Genomic DNA, 19,632 nt, shown 5'->3' with positions numbered 1-19,632 from the left:
TAATGTACCAAGGTAGACCCCCCCCTTACTTTGAGGGGCATTTGCTGCCTAATGGGCACTCTGAAGAGGTTGGATGTAGCTGATTTTCCCCTCCCCCGATCTGGAACCTTAATCCCATCTTCCTAGGCCTCTTCTGTCAGCCCCTAGTTTTCTGCATGGTTTGCCTTTGGAGGCATATCAAGCCCTCCCACAAATTGCATCTTCAGTGACCTGCTGTGTTTTAAAGTCTGAGATGCCTCGGCAGATTATATTTTCCCTAACTCTCACTAAATGCAAAATACTACGTACCCAACTTCCATGATGCATTAAACTGAAAAATTCTAATATATTTTAGCAAAATAATGTTTTGCTGCATTAAAAAAATAATGCAGGGCAAAAGATGAATCAAAATAAAGAGCTCAAGGATGGAGAAGTGGTGGTAGCTAGACTAGTTGTGAGTATGGAATCCATTCAAATATAGATCTAAGAGGAAACAAACAGGAGAACTATGGTTTATGCAAGTATTTCAAATTCTGAAGCACTAACTACATATAAAAATAATATAGAGCAACAAAATTGAGGAGGGATGGGGAGGCAGGAGGAAGTGAAAGAGGTCCTCACCTTTTCTTTCTTAAAATATTTTTGATTTCAGAGAAGGGAGAGGGAGATAGATAGAAACATCAATGATGAGAGAGAATCATTGATTGGCTGCCTCCTGCAAGTTCCCACTGGGGATCGAGCCTGCAACCCAGGTATGTGCCCTAACCTGGAATCGAATGGTGACCTCCTGGTTCATAGGTCGACGCTCAACCACTGAACCACTCTGGTCAGGCTCCTCATCTTTTTTAGAGGGAAACCAATCCAAACTGTTTAAAAATAAAACATGTATTTTAGACTGTCAGCAACAATGATGACTCTAGGCTGCTGATGACTTAACAATTTCTTCCTTAATCTTAGATGACAAAGAAACATTTGTCGAAAATTCTGTCATTTTCTCGGTTTTACTTTATTTCTTTTTCCTTTATTAAATGCATATAAAATAAGATTAAATATTTTTAGATGGTACATACTGCATGATTTTATTCTAATGAAATCATTAAGTCTTTGTAGCTATTTCTCTATCATATTCATTTCTTATCCCCCCTCCCAGTTTTATTGAGATAATATTGACATACTAGTGGCCTGGTGCACAGATTCATGCACATTGAAAGGAAATTAATTAGAAGAAAGATTCGTATGGGAATCATGTTACTGCAAAAAATTACATGTGAAAATAGTATATATAATACTAGTATAGTATTATAAAATTAAAACATGCATGTGATTGGCACCAGCGAAAGCTTATACGTATGACGCATGCGTGAGTCAACATTTATTTTTAAATTGCCAGTGCGCATCATATGTACCGGCCAGACGTATGGTCAGTCACTCAGCCTTTTATATATATCGATATATAGATAACACTTTTTATCTGTATGTTTTTCAAAGAGATTTTATAATAATAATATTTGTAGACTCTTAACATTGCTTCTAGTTGGTAAAATTTGGGGTGAGTTATTTTTTTACTCGAAAATTTTCTGTATTGCTAAGCTTTTTATGCTCTTATTACAAATCTAAATATTGCTTAAGAAGATAAAGTTAGATGACACTCTTCTGTGAATTCAGATTTTAAAGGTTAGCTATTTTTAAGATTACATTTAAAATTACTGAGTGCATTTGGGATTTTATATAACACTAGAGGTCCGATGCATGAAAATTCATGCAAGAGTAGGCCTTCCTTACCCCAGCTGCCAGCACCACTTCCCTCCAGCACCTGGGACCCGGGCTGCCTCACTGGCTTCCCTCTGGCACCTGGGACCCGAGCTTCCCTCCTCCGGCCGCCCACAGGCACCCGGGACCTGGGCTGGCTTCCCTCCAGCCCTGGCTTTGTCAGGAAGCACGTCTGGAATGACATCCAGAAGACGTCCAGTCTAATTAGCATATTACCCTTTTATTATTATAGATCATGTTATGAAGACCATTTTACTACTTCCCAGTATTCATTTGAAAGGAAGATTTTTCAAGATTGCTATATGTTTGCAAACACTGCTGAACTCACAAAACACTTAATCTTGCAGGTTACATTTGCTTAATTAGAAGTGTGGGCCTTCTTCTTAAGTTTCATAGTCTCTCTTTAATAACTATTGGATTTATATTTCCAATACAGAATCCCAGCCCAAAGGGAGGACCATCACACCACTGGTTTTATTGGTCTTGGAGAACAGTAAGGCCATTGAGTGTACTCAGAGAAACAGAAAAATCAGAGCATGTTATATGCGATACCTGGATCTGGTGTAAAAGAAGAAAAACAAATGGGAAATTAAATATAAACTGTGCTGAGATAATAAGAGCTCTGGTTGAATTCCCAATAACTAGGACATTTGTTTGGGTCTGACATATGAGACCTAACATGATACTTTATGACTACGTTTACATTTGAATGGAAGGAATCATTTTAAGAAGGAAACTAAAATTTTAATTAATGCAGTTTCAACTTCTGTGGCAGAAGTTTAATCTCTCTTTGGTCCTTGTATTATTTCTCTTCTTTCCTTCTCTCTGGCTGTCTCCCTCATCTCCCCTCCTTCCACCCCACCCTCTCTCTTTCTCTCTCTTTTTCTTTCTTTAAATGCAGTTTATGGCATTATTTACTTAGCAGATCCTGACAGATGCGAGCGATGCCCTAACACCATGCGTCTGAGTCAAGCTTCAGTGTGCTCTAACCCCAGTGTTTACGCTGCCCATTAAAGGCATCACTTTTTGGAAATATATAGGGAGTTAAATGATCTCTGACAGCTGTGAACGGCAGGAAAAAAAGGACTCTATTGTTCAAAGAGCTGCCTTTAATATTGAGAAGCCCTCGCTAAACATTGGAGTCTGAAGTATGGCAAATGTTAATTGGCCGTAAACTTAGCAAGAGCTGGCTTTCCTCCCTACCCTCTTACCTCCTCCTCCAGCTCTCTCCCTCATTGCCTATTCCAACGTTGTAGTTTCTAAATATGACACTTCTCATTTGCTTTGTAAACTCACCTCTGATCTCTCTTTTGGAAATGTTATTTTCTCCTAACATCTTTTTCTTTTTAGAAACAAAGAGTGTACTACTCAGACTAATGAGGCAAGAAAGCAAAAGTGTTGAACCTTCGAATGCACAGTCTATGGAAATCCTTGGTTTCACTGATAAGGTTCCCAGATACTTCTGCCTTTGTAAGTCGTCAAATAGCCGTTTCCCTCTAGAGCAGTGGTTTCCAACTGGTGTGCCACAAGAATTTTTAAAACATGCATCACCTGACTATTTAGTCAGGAGCACTGACCTCTGTTCCCTTAGATTGTCAAATAAAAAAATGACAACAGCTAACACTAAAATAGCCATCTGGTGTGAATGAATCAAAAGCATACCTTTTTTTTTTGTCAGATTGGAAAAAAAATATAATACGTTTTTTGGTGTGCTGCAGAATTTTCGTGATTAGTTTATGTGTGCCATTGGATGAAAAAGATAGAAAATCGATGATAGTGATTTTCAAAAGCAAACTGTATTTATTCCTGGGCTGTCTTCTGGATAGTCTGCCAGGGTAATAAGAACAGCATAGGATCATTAAGTCAGTCAGAATGGAAGAGAATCCCATAATTGGTGGTGTTCTTTCTACCTCTAAGTTTCTTGCCAATCGCTTCCCTTACCTAAATCCTACCGGTCCTATGAGGCCCAATTCAGGTCCCACCCTGTCATACTTTTTCTGACTTCTCCAGTGAACACCAAGAGCTTTGTTTTATGACCAGCAATTGTGGTGCCTATAATAATGAAACACTCACCTGTTTTGTTAGTCTATGCATATTTCTGCCAGAATTTAGATTTCATTTAACTTTACTATTTTAAAAAATAGTTTCTTTGAAAGTGTTACTAAATATGGCTGAATATTCGCATGCTGCACATTTAGTACAACTCCGAAGAGTGTGCCTTGATTTTTGGTTGTATCATTTATAGTCATTGTCTTTGGAGTCTGTAACATACAATTAAGTGCCGAGTGATGTAAGTTTGTTGATTAATATTTTGATTGGCCTCCTGGGCTGGGCACTGCTACGTACACATTTTTGTGCATTAGTTTGGTTTCCTTACCAAGGTGGAAAACTTCTTAAGGATTGAGATCAGGGCACACAGTTTTATCATCCCTTCTCCCCCTCAGACCCAGTTCAGAGCCAAGCACTTTGTAGGTGCTTGATCCATAGTCTAAGCGATCAGAGTGGATGTTTTCAAGCTGGAAGGGAGCTTAGAAATCATCAATGTCTCTTCCACTTTGTATTTAATTAGTATATTTACTGTTGTCTTAAATTCTTTCATGGTTTGATGCAAAAAACAATTTTATTTAGTTTTAATTACCTGAAAAAAAATTCTGCCCAATGTCCAAGTCTCAATTTACGAACTTCCTTTTGGTGGAGCTTTCCTGACTTTTCTTGGTGACTCATTTGCTCTTCTTTCCAGGCCGCCATTACACTATCACGGTGGCCTACCTACCCCTCATTATGGGTTATATAACTTGATATGTTAATTCTTGGTCTCCTCACTAGACTTAGCTCCTCAAGGGAAGAGACCATGCCACTGAATTTTGTAAGCTGAACCCCGATGCTTTAAATGAAATAGTTGGTCAAGCAGTTATCAAAGAACCCTCTCCCTGTGTTAGGCATAATGGGGAGAAGAGGGTGCTGGTGATGGAGATCTTGGGGATTCATCATTCTCTCTCTCTCACACACACACACACACGTACACATTCTGCCTACCTCTACAAAGAATTGCAAAGTAGCTAAGAAAAGATGACAGAATTAAAAATAAAAACTAACTTCCCTACTTTTTTTCATATAACACAAACAATATAAACGGATTGAAACACATTTAAATAATACAGAGGTACATAGTTAAAAGGAAAAGTTTTTTCTTGCTCACTACATTTCCAATCCCAGAAATAAGTACTGTTCACAACTTTGGGGTGTATCATTCTAGAAAGTTTTGGAGTGCTCATGCAACTCGCCACAAACAAATATGCATTAAAAAATTAAATCAAGTATTATATTGTTCAGCTATCTGTTTTTTTCAACTGTATGACATAGACATATTAACATGTCTAGGATGAACTCATTAAATTTAATAGAACCATAATTTGGAATGTTGTAAGATTGATTTACCATTGACTATTAGTTAATATTTAGTTTATCAGCTAGAATTCTATTAGCAAATATAATTTAATAATATTTAGTTCTTTGCTAAAATTTGCTAAAGCATATCAGAGAATATATATTTTTTAATGATGATTTTAATTTTAATTTTAATATGTTTTATTGATTTTTTACAGAGAGGAAGGGAGAGGGATAGAGAGTTAGAAACATTGATGAGAGAGAAACATCGATCAGCTGCCTCCTGCATACTCCCTACTGGGGATGTGCCCACAACCAAGGTACATGCCCTTGACCGGAATCGAACCTTGGACCCTTCAGTCCACAGGCTGATGCTCTATCCACTGAGCCAAACCGGTCAGGGCCAGAGAATATATTTTTATATACATCTTTATGTGTATCCATGATAATCATATTTCTGTAGTATATGTTCCTAAAAGTGCACATTTAAAATTTCAATGAACACTGAAGGAAGGTCATACTGATCTACACTTCCACCAAGACTGTACAAGGGTGTCTATTTCTTTACACCAGTACTATGACTGAGTAAACTTCATCTTTACAATTTTTGCTACTTTGATAGACTTTTCTGTTGGTTGAAATATTGTTTTGTATCTGAGCCAAGTCCCATCAAGGCTTCTTTAAAAATAATGAGTTGCATCATTTTCTTAACAAGGGAAAAGAAAAGGCTAATCAGTAAAAGTGATACGGAGGGGAAAATTGGCATGCACACGTTAAGTGATTTAAGCCCCTTAGCAAGTGAGGGCTTCCTGCATCAGGCACAGACCTGGCTGATATATTTAATTGTGAATTGGGTGGGAGTTGGGCTACAATCCAAGCAGAGCAAGCCCTCAGGGAGCGGGGGCAGGCTGAATACCTGAGCTGAATACAAAGGTCTCTGGGCAAAGCTGTCCCTACTCTTGACAAAAACCTATTAAGGAGAATGACAAAACCCACATCACTGTTTCCCAACTCATTAATTCCTGTCACTAGAGAATGTAGAGTTTTTCTCTCCGGTATCTCAAGTCCCAGGCAACAGTGTGCTTGTAGCTTGTGGGGGCCACTGAGTGAGCCTTGCTGCTATGGGAGGCTGTGGAGTTGAGAGCTGGGTGAGGCATCCTTGTAGTAAAAAGGTGGGACAGTCATAGACGATGTGGTAGAAGGAACCTCTCAGTCTGTGTCAATCAATCCTCATGTTTTGCAGGATGGAAGTGATGCTCAGAAACCCTGACTTTTCTGGGAAAATTATATATTTTTAGTGACAAAGCCTGACTTGAACCCCAGGCCTCCTCCTCCAAGGTCAAATGCTTTCCCTTGTCAGGCTCTACGGCTTCATGGAGAACATACAAGTCTGCTCCAGCTGCCATAGCAAAATACTACAGAGAGTGGCTTAAACAACAGACATGTATTTCTCCCTGTTCTGGAGGCTGGAAGTCCAAGATCAAGATGTCAGCAGGGTTGGTTTCTCCTGAGGCCTCTCTCCTTGGCTTGCAGATGGCTGCCTTTTTGCTGTGCCCTCACATGGCCTTTTCCTCTGTGTGCATGCATCCCTGGTGTCTGTGTGTTCAAATTCCTCTTCCTATAAGGACACCAGTCATATTGGATTAAGACCAATGCCAAGGGCCTCATTTTAACACAGTTACCTCTTTAAAAAGCCTTGTCTCCAGATACAGTCACATTCTGAGAAACGGGGGGTTAGGACTTCCACATATAGATTTGGCGGGGGACACACAATTCATTCCATAACAGAATGTGACAAGGGCCATCAAGAGCATGGGAGGGAGATTCTGGCCTGTAATTTGTGCAGTCACTGACTCAATGTATAAATGGTCACTCTGTATCTCCAGCCACAGTTCATTGTCTTTCTTTCGTCTTGGAGTTGATCTCCCGGTCCCCGCCTCAGTAATAGATTATTGGAAGGCTACCCAAATCCCACAAGGGGGATGATGTTGTTGGCTCTCCATGTTGGCTACTGCTCTGCAGACATACCTGTGGGGAGGAGGAGAGAAGGATGTCGCATGAGAATCTATAAGACACAGTGATCTTTAAAATTATCTGGGATGTTCCAGAGAGAAATCCTAACTGCCAATCCTAATTTCTTTGCGTTTTGTACACCCTGTACTTCTTTCCCTCAGGAATGTACTTCATACTAATTTGCTTGGAGCCATGGACCATTTTTTATAATGTTCTTTCCTATCATAAGCACTATAATCTCCCTCTATGTTTATGATATAATACATATACCTCCTAAGAAAAACAGCAGTTACAAAGGCCAGTGAGGCTCTGACCACAAGGGCAATCGAGGATCACAGCTGGAGTGGAACAGTGCTTGTAGAAGAAAGGTTGAAGCAGCAGTCACTTTTGAGAAACAACATGATTTGGATGTGCCAGAGGCCCCCAGTGGTGCAGACGCCTCCAGATTTCTGTTGAGAACACTGATCTTTTCACTTTGCGAAGCTCATGAGTACAGTTTTCTACCACATGGCATTAAGGTCACATGAGAATCATGAGAAGCATGAGAATCCAGTTGCTTTGTCATGAATGGATCCAAGCCTCAGTCCTGGGCAACCGTGGTGGCCGCAGCAGGGACGTCCTGGCACAGTGCTCCTCCCACCAGTGCTCTTCTCCTCTGGCCGCCGGGACCCTCCTCCTGCCAAACATACAGAAGAAAAGGAATGAGCATCTGGCTGTCTTAATGGGTTCAGGGTAAAATGTTGTATCCTTGAAGGTTATCTAGATCCTCTTGAAGACAAAAATGATTGGCCTGAGTAAGGTAATCATTGCCTCAGTTTTCGTATAGTTTCAAAACATATGTATGTTAGTGTGCATGTGTTTGATTTTTTTTTATTTAAAGATACAGTCCCAGCTCCTTGACTTCACACTTGTGGGTGGTTCGAGCCGATGTCAGGAGGGGGTGTTAGACACAGCTGGAGAACCACAGGACGGAAGCTGGGTGGATCTCATCTGCTCTGGTTGCCTCCTGCAGCTTTTAACTTACGGACTGAGGGCCCTGCCAACCTCTCTCAGCTGCAGGGGAGGTTATGGTTCACCATCACTGGGTTCCGGTCACTTTGTTGCTACTCTTGTAACTCGATGTCTAGGAGGAGATAATAATGACTTACACTCGAAGTGTGGATGCGGGCATGTGTGTGGGTAGACACATTGCACAAAGGGTATGGAGGAGGTGCCTAGCAGGCCGTCAGTCACTACCCTTGTGATCAGAGGTGGTTGGCACAGCGAGCCAATTCTGCTGGCCTGTGTCTGGGTCCTGCTCTGTGGCTCCCTGGCTCACTATGACCTCATTCACCCTCTGAATTTAGTTTCCGCATCTGTGAAATGGGAGGAATTTCTATCATGCTTATCTCATGAGGTTGTTGTGAAGATTAAGTGAGAATTCATTTTCAGTTCGGGAACTGTGTAATATATCTGTATATATGCACATCTACATATGTATGTCTACTTATATGTGTAAGTAGTTAAGGTATATGCATATGTATGAATTATTCTTGTCATCTCCCAGTTGTTATTTTATGTGAAATGTGACGTTAATAAGGGATTAAGATAGGGGAGAAAAATTTGAGTTTATGATTCAAATTCCCAAATGATCCACATTAGGGGGAGGAGGGCGCAATGAGGATATGACTTCACTGTGGTCAGAGGCCTCATGGAGTTAAGCATGTGTGGCCCACAAATTGTTGTAGTTTGTTTTGCAAAATCACATTCCTTGACATCTAGCTTTTAAAAGATGAAATGTTTTCCTGATGAAAAGTTTTTCTTAATAGTCGGTTAGAAATAACAAAAGAAGCGTCTAAGCGTGTGCCCTCCAATGAGCTTCACAAGGTCCGTCTTCCTCCTCACCTCTCAGAAAGATAGCAGTTACTATTCCAGAACCATCCAAACAAGTGTTCACCCCTTTTCCTAAATTAAATCTACTCCTCTCTCCCTCCCCACCATTTTTCCTCGTTAGGATTTCACTGTTAGTGACTGGGATGTGCAGTCTGCGTCTGTCTGCTGATGCTTGGATGGAATGTGAGCAGGCGGGGGTCAGGGACCATAAGGGGCGCCTCTGCAGGGGTGGAGGGTCTGGTTTACCTTAAGATGGTCTCCATGTGGGCTTGGCTGTGGTTCAAGGAAGGAGGACATAGCTCTTTGTGCACGAGGTCAGTGCCCACAGCAAGACTGTGGAAGCCGGCCAGTTCTGGATTCTCTTTGGGTTGGTCTCTGGAGCAGATGCAGAGCTGATTGCTATACTTCCTGTGGGGGCGGGGCATGGGTAGTCCAACCTGGAGAGAGCCAGGCAAGCTTTAGTGTTCTTCAAAAAGGGAAAAGCTCACAGGAGTTTCTGGGAACTCTATTCTACTTCATTGTTATTTTGTTTAATTTTTTTTAAAATTCAATCCACCCCAGTGGGCATTTCTTTCTTTTCTTTTCCCCACTTGAAACATGACTTCATATTACATTTTATTTAATGATTTTCTCCTATGTGTCTCCCCCACCCCCACCCCCCCCCCAAAATTGGAATGGTTTACTGAGACACTAAAAGAGAATAAACTAAATAAATAGAGAAGCCATGGTGAATGGGGAGTAGAGTGAAGGTCAAGTGAGGACTCGATATGCAGACTTGCAGAGCCCATACATTTGGCTTGGAGTTATCTTTGGTTCTCCAAGGAGACACCTTGGCTTCCCCTTGGCTTCCCACTGTCTGGTGTCCTGTGCAGGGCCCAAAGGTGTTCACGAGCTGCTTGGCCCAGAAAGGTCTCTGCTCCATCCTCCATGCCCTCTCTCTCTCCCATGACTGCTGGTCAGATGCTGAGGATCTGGTAGAAGACAATGAAACACAAGGGAATGGCAGGGCCACAAAAAAGAAAGGGCCTGGATCCCTGAATTACTGTGTGGAAGAGAGCTGCCCACTGACCAGGAATGCCAGTTGGGGGGTTGGAGGGAGCTCGAGAAGATCAATGGGGAAGAAAGGGGACATATGTAATACTTTCAACAATAAAGAAGTATTTAAAAATAAATAAATAAAAGGGGAAAAGGGGAATGCCAGTTGGAACTTTATGCAAATTAGAAATAAACTTCTGTTGTGTTTGGAATTGTTTGGTGAGTAGTTAGCCTAGCAGATGAACACATTTTTCTTTGAGCAGCCTTGAGGATCATCATGAGCTTGAGAGACAATCAGAATCATGTTTGCTGTAAGCCTCCACCTGGTAATCTGGGATTCTAGGGCCCTTTGAGCCTATCTTTTCCTGATGCCCAGCTGGTGCCATGGCCTCCTTGGGACAGACTTCTGGTTTGCACTGAAGTTTCCCTTGGTTCCTGCTGCTGCTTATTTTTTTGCCCATCTAGAAGTGGAGAATGACTTTTTCCTGAAGTGACCAGAGCTTTTGCTTTCACGTTGTATATATAGATTGCCAAGGTGTTATGACTTTTTGCGGGTCGTGTTTTCTTTCCTAGCGCACTTCCCAGGACATTACTTCCGAAATTGTTCAGTGGAACACTGGATTATCACTGATGTCAACAGACATGTGGGGATACAGAAGGGTTTTGTGGTCAAAGATGTGTGAGGAAAAAATGGACTAGATGAAATTGACTATCCTTAAGTGCAGGACTTCTCAGAGCTTTTAAACCTTCTAGTGCAGCGGTTCTCAACCTGTGGGTCACGACCCCTTTGGAGGTCGAATGACCCTTTCACAGGGGTCGCCTAAGACCATCGGAAAACACATATATAATTACATATTGTTTATAGTAGCAAAATTACAGTTATGAAGTAGCAACGAAAATAATTTTATGGTTGGGGGTCACCACAACATGAGGAACTATATTAAAGGGTCGCGGCATTAGGAAGGTTGAGAACCACTGTTCTAGTGAAAGAGTTGGAAACTGTGGCCCATAGGCCAAATCTGACCTGCCACCCATTTTGTCAATAAAGTTTTATTGGAACAGAGCCATGCCCATTCCTTTGCAAGTTTTCCGTGGTTGCTTTGCCTCAAATGGTGGAGGTGAGAAGCTATGACAGAGACCAGATGGCCCACAAAGCAGAAAACATTTGCAATCTGGCCCTTTGAGAAAAAGTTTGCCAACCCTTGTTCATGTGTCTCCAACAGGAGGAATACACACTTATGTTACCACAAATCCCTTTCTTCCTTGGACCACCTATTAACCTCTTGGGATTTTCAAGTATTCTTAGAAAATGTACATCCTCGAGTTTGAAGGCTCCATAATACCCTTTATCTCTACCTCCAGTTCCAAACTCAGACTTTTCTTTGGTTGCCCAGGAGCCAGCACCCCAACTTCTTTCACAGCAAGTTTCTTTGCCATCTCTGCAGTCCCAGGGGATATACGTTTTGCCTCATTCTCCTCTAAATCTTGGGGTTTTGAATGACCATGAGCTAGGAATGCTGTCTCCCACTTCTCTGAATGGTAACCTTCTGGAGGTGGCAGGCTTGCCAGTGTCCCCTCTTCACAATGACAGAAGGGCACTGGGACCTGATGGGACACAAGCTGCCTGCAGCCAGTGTGTATGGTCGCATGGGAGGCAGCCTCCAGCATCCAGGAAGGCTCATTCCTACTCCCGGGCAACTCTAGGTGTGCAAATAGCTCAGGGAAGGATCATTTTAAAGCCTGATTTGTAAATAATCTAAGACCGAAGACAGAGCAAGTTAAATATTTATTTGAAGATTACGTCTCTAAAGAGGGATTGTTGAAAATTAGTGTGTGCTTTGCCATCCTCACTTCCCCTCCCCTGCCTGAGGGCACATTGTTTTTATGGCTGTGTGACAGCCAGACAAGCCTCTGTAGATTTAGTGGTTGTTTGTAGTGGCATTTATGTGTTTGAATGAGCTGGGCAAACAGGAGGGCGGGGGTGGCGGGAGTTAATGAACTCTGCGAATCCCTTCGCTAACACTTCCACGCTCGGGAAATGCCGGTAAAAGAACCATTCACAGGGTTTTACAAAAGAAGTCCTTCCCCTAACATGGCAGAGGTGGGAAGCACAGCAAATCGGTGCTCCTGTGTTGTAGTCAGGAACTCAGAGGGACAGTGTGGCTTCTGGGCTGAAAATAACTGCGCTGGGCACTGCATTGCCAAGGTGCACAGTGGAGGGCAGGTCTGCAGGCACCTTTTCTCTCCCCGACCTGCCATTGGCCCTGTGGGGCAGGGAGGTCAAGAACATGCAGGCTTTTGCTCTCTACCTCTTCCTAAGTTTCCTCCAGTTCTGGGATGCTACTGGCGGTTCCTCTAGGTCAGTGATGGCGAACCTTTTGAGCTCAGCGTGTCAGCATTTTGAAAAGCCCTAACTTAACTCTGGTGCCGTGTCACATATAGAAGTTTTTTGATATTTGCAACCATAGTAAAACAAATATTTATATGTTTGATATTTATTTTATATATTGAAATGCCATTTAACAAAGAAAAATCAACCAAAAAAATGAGTTCGCATGTCACCTCTGACACGTGTGTCATAGGTTCACCATCACTGCTCTAGGTCCTGACTGTGGTACTCTCTTCTCCATCTTTTCGCCAAGGTACCATCACACCTGTTTTTTTCTATCACCCCAAGACACCCATTCTTGCTCAGTAGCCCGCTCGCTCCTCACACTTGGAAGAAGAATGGGAGGAGCCCCTTTTGCTGTGTACAGGGTCCCTGCATCGCCTCGTTCTCCTCTGTGATTCCATTTCCCGCTAAATAGCCTCTTGCTCTGTGTCCAGCTCCCCAAAAGCTCCTGTGAGATGGCTTAAGCTTTTGGGCTTTGGTGACTCCTCCTCCACTCACTGTCCCTTCAGCCTCAGGGGAGGTCTCAGCGTCCTGGTTTCCTTAGCACCTCCTGATTGGCTTCTCAGCACTTCCATCATCTCTTTGTTAACTTCCTGTATTTAATTCCCCTTGTAGGAGACCTGGGCATGTTTCTGTTTCCCTTAATTGACCCCGAATAATCCAGTTCTCCAGATAGGTTTCTGGCTTAATTTCTGATGTGAGATTCAAGCCATATATGTAACAGCAGCACCTGACAAGTGACTGGCTGAAATGCTGTCATCTCATACGTTAGGAGGTCCCAGTATCACTATCGGCCTTCCCAAGGCCCTTCCTCTCTCAGTGGTTATGGTCTCCCAGCTCTTCTGATGATTCAGCCTCAGATTCCAACATTCTCCACTACTCTTTCCTCTCCTTGCCCCTCTCATTCAACACGTGGCAAGTCCTCTCGCTGACAGTCCCCATGTGTCCACAGCCACACCCTCCTGTGCGTCCCCACTGCCCTGCTTTAGGCCATTGTCCGTTCTCTTGCTGCAAAAGCCCCTGCTGGTCTGGCCTTTGGTCTCTCCCCACTTCCCATCCGCACATGCGCTCCTGGAGCGACACTCGTCCAACAATTCCATCCTATCCACCGCCGACAAAATAAAAGCTCCAACCCGTCACGGCAAATGATCTCCCCTGTCACTAACTCATCCACACAGCCTCGCTCCCAGCAGGCGGCACCGCTCACCGTTTCCCAGGCACATCCTGCCTTTCCTGCATTCAGCCAGGTCCCTCCTCCCAGAATGCCCTTTCTTCTTCTTTCTACCTATCTTCAAGGCTTGGTTGAATGCCAGCTCCAACCGAAAGCCTCTCCTAATCCTCCTATCTGGAACTAATCTCTCCTTCCTCACTGCTCCTGCATTTCTTTGTTCAACTCCTTTGCCTCTTATCACATGCGGGCTTCTAGCTACATCACTTAAGTCACCCCAGACGGCAAGGTTTTAGGAAGAGCCGCTTGTTGGTATTTACAGCCCCTATCAAATCGTTGATACTCAGTGGAGACTGAGTGGGAGCCATGTTATTGCCACTCAATACATTTGACTGCATATTACAGAAATGCTTTCAATATATTCAATCTATTTTCTCAAAGAGATTGCTATTTTTCTTGGAAATAGTACTTGCTTTTCTTTTTTAACCCAGTTTCCTAAAGATAATCAACAAGAATTAATCATTTATGAGACTAATTTTCCATTATTTGTCGAGTGTCTATCACAGGCTTGTGTTAAGTGATTTACATACTTAATTTAATCCTCTCCAGGAGAGGGATTCCCTTCACTCTACAGGTGAGGAAAACTAGGGCTCATAGAGAGTAAGGAGTTTTACCAGCATCACATAGCAGGTAGGTACCTAGGCAGGATCTGAACCCAGGCCTCAGTGATTCAGAAACCTACACTGTGAAAGGGAGAGGTTCCTTACCTCCAGCTGGGGAGAGGCTGATGCACCTGATGAGAAAAGACACAGTTTGCATCCACGGAGCAGCTGATAACTCCCACCTCTTGGTTGCTCAGAGCCTAGGGACTGCCCCTCTGTCCTGGATTTCCCTGGACACTGGTGAGGCGCACACCTTGCTTCCTCTCTACTCTGGCTGCGTCTACAGTCACACCGATTGCCTCTGACTTCCAGCCTAGTTCTCTGGCCTGCCCGGACAATTGACTCCATCCTCACCCCCAGATAGGCACAATCATTCTAATTCTTAGTAGCTCCATGATGGAAGAATGTTGGTCCTTATAAGAGGCACGGGAGATGTCACCTTTGGCCTCCCCAGCGATGGATTCCGGCCCCAGGAACGGTGCTGTGCTCTGCACTGTCAGAACATGAGATGAGCGGTGGAATTTCTGGTCCAGCCTCCACGGAGGGTCTGAGCGGCTAGAGCTGTTGCCAAGTCTTTCCTGGGTCTCTCTTGCCTGCCAAGTTGGTTGACCTTTGGGGCTTGGTGAAAGGGGTAGCTTTTAGGTAAGCTATTTTCCAGGGCTTTTGGATTCTCTTGCTTTCTTTCCCCTTTGGTTTTTCTTTTCAGAGACTCTTAGCTTCTTCATTCATTGCCAAGAGTTGCAATGCATTGAGGCATATGTGCCTAGAGGCTCTGAGCTCATTAATAGGAATCTTGTGAATATAAAAGTTCAAACACAGTAACAACAGTGAGCTGACCTCCCCTTTTTCAATTCATTTTAGATGATCCTCACTGTCTTTTCTTCTGTCTCAAATGTCTGTTGCCTTTTCCCCCTTCCCCCCTCTCTGACCTTAGTTTCTGGCTTTCCGTGTTTCACCCTCCCTTTACTCCTCTCATCTTCTCTGTTGTCTTTTATCTTCTCTCTTTACAGGCAAATAGGACACAGCTTCTCAGCGTCTGCCTGTCAGACTTCTTGGCCGTCTGGCTGGAAAAGTTGTGCAGTTCTCAGGAGTTCCTGCGAGGCTGGCTCCAAAGATCCCTCACCTCTCCACACAGACACAGGGAGCAGCGAGCAGGCCTCCGGGCACAGACCAGGTTGGACTGGATTCAGGAGCCTAATTACCACCAGAAAATTAAAGAAAGGTAATAATTGCTTTTAAACACTTAACAAAAGGCAATCTCACCTCGCAGGTTTGTAAATTTGTAGTGAGAGCTGATTACAAGGGAGCGCCTGTGCTGCCCTCTTTGTGTTTGATTTGCAAACCAGAATGCACACGCCCCCATATGCATAATTGGACCCTCACGGTCTCCGCATCAATGTGGCCGATGCACTAGAAGTTTATTTATCCAGGGCTCATTCAAAGAAAAGCTGAATGGAACAAGAAAACTCCCACTTTGCGATGGGATTAGATACCATGGAGTATTCCTCCCGTACCCCCCCCTCCCCGCGTACTCTTTCAAGGATTTTTTTTTTTAAGTTTCTAAATCTGCTTGGGAAGAAAAAGTAAATTGCCAGAAGTGAGATTAGTGGGGAATATTGTTCTAAGGACAATGGTGTCTTTATGGCTTGACTGGTATGAGCTCCCTGCTTCAAAAAAAATACAAGGGCTGGAGGTGTGGGGGTTCTTAATTGCCCACATCTGATCAACTGGCAGCAGAAAAAGAAGAAGAAAGAAATCTCATTCAGCTCTGATTTGGCCTGGATCAAGTCTCCTTGCTAATCAGAGTTTAATGAGGATGCCACTGGCCCTGTTGTATTTGCCAACGCTCCCACTAAGGTCCCTGGCCTTCTGTTTGTGCAGGGAGCACTTTCGTCCCGCCGCCCCACGAAGCAGGATGAGGGCTGAGAGGGAAGCATCCCGGCCCTGGAGAAGTTAATTAAGTTTAGGCCCTTGGCATTCCAAGTCACCGGAACCCATAGTGGGAAGCCTCACCCACCGCACAAAAGAGACCCACATGAGCTCTGAATGTCTGTCCCTGGCGGGGGTGGCTGGGCTTCTGCGTGCCCCACTGCCAGCTCTTAACCCCGGGAACCGTGTCCCCTCCACTGCACAAAGTGAATAGGCCTGCAGGACCCAGGGCTGCCTCGGGTGCGGGGGATTGGGCAGCACATGGGCCATCCTCCAATGTCACTGATAGACGGGCATCTGCCAGAGCCTGCAGGGAATGGACAGACCTGCAAAGGCTCAGATAAAGGGCTGATTTGTTTGCAAGTTGTATTCTCTTTGCTTAAAAAAACACACACACAAAAATTATCATAAGCAAAAAGTTGACCTTTAGGTAAATGAGCTGCTGTCATTCCTGTTTTTAATTGTGCATCTCAGAATCTCCAAGGAGAGACTGAAGTGTCTATGGTCGCCAAGGATATGCTGGAGGGTGGTGACCCTTTGGAGACTTGAAACACAATTCACAGTGTGCAGGGAGGCCCCCGGGGAAATGAAACATCCCCTCTTTGCTGTGTGTTTGTGTTCACGGCAAGCAAAGGCATGTGGGCAGAAGAAAGGATGCGGGATTTGGAGGCTAATGGACTTGGGCTTGAGTTCCAGGTTTGCCAGAATTCTCTTCTGACAAATAGAATATTTACTGTGGGGTGAGATTGAGAGAATATCCTTAAGGTAAGTGAGCCTGTGCTCCCTCTAGAGCCCGGTTCTTAAAGTCTAGAGATCGTGAGAATCTCCTAAAGAGCTGGTGAGCAGGCTTGCCCTTGGGCCCCACCCCAGAGATTCCCGAGTGAGGCCTGAGGATACAAGCATTGCTATAATATGCAGTCAAATGTATTGAGTGGATAACATGGCTTCCAGTCAGTCTCCACTGAATGCCAACACTTTGATGGGGACTGTAAATACCAACCAGAACCTCATCCAAAAACCTTACCATCTGGGGTGACTTAAGCAATGTAGAATTATCATATTGATCCAGTAATTCCACTTCTGGGTATATACCCAAGAATTGAAAACACACTCTCAAAGAGATATTTGTAAACCCATGTTCACAGTAGCATTATTCACAATAGCTAACAGGTGGAAACAGCCCAAGTGTCTTCAAAACAGATGAGTAGATAAACAAAATGTGGTCTGTCCATACAATGGGATAGTATTCAGCTGTAAAAAGGAAGGAGATTCTGACACATACTACAACATGGATGAACCTTGAGGACATTATGCTAAGTAAAAAAGCCAAATACTGTGGGGTTTTACTTATGGGAAGTACCCAGAGTTATTGAATTCAGAAAGTAAAATGATGGTTCCCAGGTGATGGGGGGAATGGAGAGTTATTTGAAGGGTATAGGATTCCAGTTTTGCAAGATGAAAAAGTTCTGGAGATTGCATGCACAACAATGTGTACCTACTTAACACTGTTGAACTGTACCATTTAAAATGATTAAATGGTAACTTTTGTTATATGCACTTTATCAAAATTAAAATTTTGTTTTAAAAATTAAGGAGAGAAAAAAAGAAAGTTCTCTGAATCAGAAGAAAGCTGACTGGCTTTGAAAGTCTGGGCAGCTACATTTAATTTAATCTGACCTTTATTTGCATATAGCCCTTAGCATTTGAATGTCTAGTTGTTCCATCAAGGCTTTGGGTGGTGGGCCCTCTAGTTCTTTCTCTCTCTAGTTACATTGGATTTCTCTAGTCAACTGTCCCAATAATAGAATCATATTTTCATATGTGAGGCACCGAGAGAACACTGAAAAGACAGGCAAAGGCATATCGTGGCCCTGAGGGGATCATAAACGAATGCAGACAGATGCTTGCTTACAGAATGTGATCCTGTTCAGATAAAATAAGACGCAATTTGAAATGTAGCCACTAACTCAAGTTTTAAAAAAGACAACTGTCTTGGCTTTATTTATAGCTTATGTCTTGGTTCCAGCACCTTTCCCATCCAAGTTACAACTAGTCCTCTCTCCCATCCAAAGCATAAGTAGATAACAAGTGACATAGACGATTGCCTAGTTCCTTAGGAGATAAACAGAATAAAAGTGTGTTAAGCTAACTTCTATTCCATAACATAAGCAAATGTCCAGTGTAATTTTTTATTGTGGTAAAATATACATAACATAAAATTTACCATGCTAACCATTTTAAAGTGTATAATTCAGTGGCATTAAGTTTACTCTCCTTGTTGGACAACCATCACCAGAATTTTTTCATCATCCCAAACTGAAACTCCATGTCCATGAAACAATAACTCCCCATTTCTCTCTCTCACCAGCCCTTGGTTTATAAAGTATGTACTCCCATTCTCTGTTTCTCTTTTTATAAGTGATCCTCTATAACAGACCTGAAGCTGTGTGTATTAGATTTCTGTTCCTCTTTTGTAGATCAGCAACTAAGGGCCAGCAAGTTAATGCTAATCCCTTAAATGTGCACCATTCTTGCCCAGACACATTATCTGACCACCAAGTGTCAGAGCACTGGGGCGTGTTTCATGGCTTCTGTTGCTGGCTCAAGCACTGCTCTAGACTTTCTGGGATTCTAGCCCCTGTAGGCATCTGATAGATGCTAGAGTTGACTCTGTTATACCAACAAGGAGCCTGACACCCCTTCTAAGGGAGTTTAACTAGGAGGGAATGAGATCTCTGAAGAGGTCTTAGCCTGAGTTCCAGGCTCGATTTTCCCTCTTAGTAACTCAGTGGTTCTCAACCTTCCTAATACCGCGACCCTTTAATAGAGTTCCTCATGTTGTGGTGACCCCCAACCATAAGATTATTTTCGTTGCTACTTCATAACTGTAATTTTGCTACTGTTATGAATTGTAATGTGAATATCTGATTTGCAGGATGTATTTTCATTGTTACAAATTGAACATAATTAAAGCATAGTGATTAATCACAAAAACAATATGTAATTATATATGTGTTTTCCAATGGTCTTAGGCGACCCCTGTGAAAGGGTCGTTCGACCCCCAAAGGGGTCGCGACCCACAGGTTGAAAACCACTGTAGTAACTGTTTGACTTAGAGCAGATGGTCATCTCTCTAAATCTCTGCTTCCTCCTTGTGAAGGAGCCTCGGTTTCCTCTTTGTGCAATGAGGATGACAGCATATTTGACACCTCCACTTAGATAGGCATCTGATAGGCATCTCAAACTCAATAGAATGTAATGGAACTCTTGACTTTTCCTCCCCACTTGTTTTCTTTTGCACTCAGCTTGAGTAATGTGTCATCTGACTGTTTATGACAGAAACCTAGAGGGAGTCTTTCATGCCTTTCTTTCTCTGCCATCAGAAAGTCCTGTTGACTGTACCCCTGACTTACATTTTGTTATAC

At 43.2% G+C, this 19,632-nt stretch overlaps 1 long non-coding RNA gene across 1 annotated transcript in view; it reads left to right on the top strand.

Annotated features, from left to right (window-relative positions):
- The window catches only part of LOC106699423, a 129,345-nt gene extending 113,882 nt beyond the window's left edge, over positions 1 to 15,463 (top strand). The window contains exon 3 of the long non-coding RNA XR_002826127.1: positions 15,289 to 15,463. This is a non-coding gene — a long non-coding RNA (uncharacterized LOC106699423). The remainder of the gene's footprint in view (positions 1 to 15,288) is intronic.
- Positions 15,464 to 19,632: the final 4,169 nt, after the last annotated feature.

The sequence above is a fragment of the Myotis lucifugus genome, unplaced genomic scaffold (assembly GCF_000147115.1).
Source record: "Myotis lucifugus unplaced genomic scaffold, Myoluc2.0 scaffold_399, whole genome shotgun sequence".
NCBI lineage: Eukaryota > Metazoa > Chordata > Mammalia > Chiroptera > Vespertilionidae > Myotis > Myotis lucifugus.
Note: the sequence above shows the minus strand (reverse complement) of the source record. Positions and strands in the feature narration are given on the sequence as shown.